This window comes from Alexandromys fortis, unplaced genomic scaffold (assembly GCF_014885135.2).
Source record: "Alexandromys fortis isolate MF-2015 unplaced genomic scaffold, M_Fortis_MF-2015_v1.1 scaffold_87, whole genome shotgun sequence".
NCBI lineage: Eukaryota > Metazoa > Chordata > Mammalia > Rodentia > Cricetidae > Alexandromys > Alexandromys fortis.
The window spans coordinates 4,056,398-4,059,243 of NW_026067971.1; the positions used below are offsets into that span (position 1 = coordinate 4,056,398).

Genomic DNA, 2,846 nt, shown 5'->3' on the forward strand with positions numbered 1-2,846 from the left:
GTCTGGTGCCCTCTTCTGGCCAGCAGACATACACACAGACAGAATATTGTATACATAATAAATAAATAAATAAATATTTTAAAAAAAAACATAAATACGTAAGTAAATGGTCAGGCTTGGTAGCACACACCTTTAATCTAGCACTCTAGAGGTAGACAGAGTTCAAGGCTGACCTGGTCTACAGAATGAGTTCCAGAACAGTCAGGGAAATACAGAGAAACCTTGTCAAAAGAAAGGAAGGAAGGCAGGAAGAAAAAGAAGGAGGAAGAAAGAAAGGGAGAGAGGGAGGGAGAGAGGGAGGGAGACAGGAGGGAGGGAGGAAAGGGGAAAGAGAAAGGAGAGAGGGGAGAATGATGTCCTATCTTCAACCATAGTTTTATTATCAAATTCTCGTGGGTACCCCAAGAGTGATGGCAATAGGGGTTCTAGGCCCTCCTAACAGACAACTCAGCTGCGGGTGGTCAAATAATTGCACACTGGGCTTTCTGTTTGATAAGCTTTGGGAGGACCATTACTCCTGTGTATAGAGTAACTCCAATTCATTTTTTAATATAGAGAGTTTAAGAAATACTAGGTTTCCATATTGCTTTTTCAAACATCATTAGTGTTATTTATTTTCCCTTCACCTCTCCTCTGCCTTACTCTCCTATCTCCCTCCCTTAATAATCTCCCCATTATTCCCCTCCCCCCTATTATTCTACCTGGAAAGATATGTCTATTAGTGCAATGGTGGCATGGCTATTATAGGTGTAGCCAACTGCTCCACAGGCGGGAACTCACATCTGGTACTTAAACCTGACCCCATGGCTGGAGGGGTCATAGGCCCTTCTGAAGGCGTTCCTCATACTCATCAGAGAAGTTTCTCTGTATAGAGACAACCAAGGAAAGAGAGGGGAATGTATGAGACTATGGAGGCCTAAGTCCTAAACTTGACATCTCTATCACACCCCTTACCCTTTCTCAAGGCTCAAGGAACATCTAAGAGGAGAGGCAGGAAGACTACAAGAAGCGGAGCCAAGCTACTGTGACTGTACCATGACTGTACCCATGAACTCAGCAGCAGCTGCCATTGCTGACACAAGATCTGCACAGGATCAAGCCAATCAGGACTCCGCCCCCTGCACCGACCCTTAAGGGCTGACTGCTCCACATGGGAGAGTGTTTTCTTCAGTAGCCCACAGTCATTGCCCCATGCTCCAGGAATACATCCATGAGCATCTGGGTGGCTCTGAGACTCAGTGGGGTTCTGTTGTTGTTTGGTTGATTTCTGGCAGAAAGTGGGGGGGGGGAGGCAGCCTGCGAGGAGTGGGAGCAGAGAATATTGTTGTATATGATCTAACTACATTGTATGCACATATGAAATTATCAAAGAATAAATCGAGGAGTGGGAGCAGAGAATGTTGTTGTATATGATCTAACTACATTGTATGCACATAGAAAATTATCAAAGAATAAATCTTAAAATATGGCTTTAAAACCTTTGCTCATGAGCTGGAGAGTTGAATCAGGAGTCAGGGAGCATGGGTTACTCTTGCAGAAGGCAAGGGTTCAATTCCCTGCACCCACGTGCTGTCTATAATTTCACTCACAGAGGATATGATGCCCTCTTCTGGCTTCCTGAGGCTCCAGGTACACAAGTGCTGCACACACACACACACACACACACACACACACACACACACATTTATAAACTAGAACCTTCATTCGGGTTACTTTGCAGCGCTGTCTTTATTTTCCTACAAGCAGTTTTAAGAGAGTCAAAACACGTGCCTGAAGATATTATGTAATTAGAAGACTCTTCCAGCAGCAGAAGGCACTTTTCCCTCAAACTAGTGAGGAACTGCACTATTTTTGAATCCTGTCTCTTCTCAAGACAGCATTATATGCTCTATGCCAGAAAGCATTTGGTAAAAAAAAGCAAATAAAAAGTTGCCTGTTCATTAACTTTCACAGCGGCACCAAAGAATAGAAACCTAACAGAACCTATGTCTGAGGGAAGATGAGACCCCTCTAACAGTCCCTAGAAGGTCCTGAGAGCCGCACACAAGCAACCGGTAACCTCCATGTGTTTACCCTGTGCAGGGGGTAGGCCGTTTAGCTGGTCGCAGAAGCAGGTCTCTGAAGGCAACAACTTTGAGCAGAAAACAAATGCGCGGAGGAAAGTGCAGTTAATTTAACATTTTGTACACACTGATCAATAGTCCACAAGCACGTGTACTTGGACCAGAGGAAAAAGAAGGATTTGCCCATTTCCCTTGGGTCTGTGGCCTTGGTCCTTGTCATGGCAATGCTCACATCAATCATGTGCATTCACTCGGGACATAGTCATGTCTGTCTGTCTGTCTCTCCACCCCCCATCTCGTGTGTGTATTAAAAGATCCTATCCTATAGGAAGCTCCTTAAGTAGAAAGGAAAATAAAACAGCTTCAAGAAGTCCCTGAAACTGACTAGATTCACTAGGTTTCTCCCTACCAGAGTAAACAAGTCAAGAGGCAAAGAAGGCGAAGACCAGACAAGCTGCCTGGAAGAGGTTTAGACCAACTGAGTCACATGGGAAGAACACTCTCCAAACTGTTGAGCTGCTTGCAGGCTGTGCAGTGTGCACCAGGTTCACAGCTTTTGTAAGCTGTCACCTGTTGAAATAAGAACGGCGGGGCTGCGTCCCCAACACCCCGGCCGCTTGGCTAGCTCATGCCCGAAATAACAACACACAAACTGTATTCATTTAAGAACTGCTTGGCCCATGAACTCTAGCCCTTACAGGCTAATTCTCGCACCTGGACTAGCCCATTTCTAGTAATGTGTGTAAGCACCCCAAGGTGCGCTTACCGGGAAGATTCTAGCCT

At 45.3% G+C, this 2,846-nt stretch overlaps 1 long non-coding RNA gene across 2 annotated transcripts in view; it reads left to right on the forward strand.

Moving 5' to 3' along the window:
• The window catches only part of LOC126509667 (uncharacterized), a 31,357-nt gene extending 28,520 nt beyond the window's left edge, over positions 1-2,837 (forward strand). For both annotated transcript variants that reach the window (XR_007594222.1, XR_007594221.1), the window contains one exon: positions 966-2,837. This is a non-coding gene — a long non-coding RNA (uncharacterized lncRNA). The remainder of the gene's footprint in view (positions 1-965) is intronic.
• The last annotated feature ends 9 nt before the right edge of the window (positions 2,838-2,846 follow it).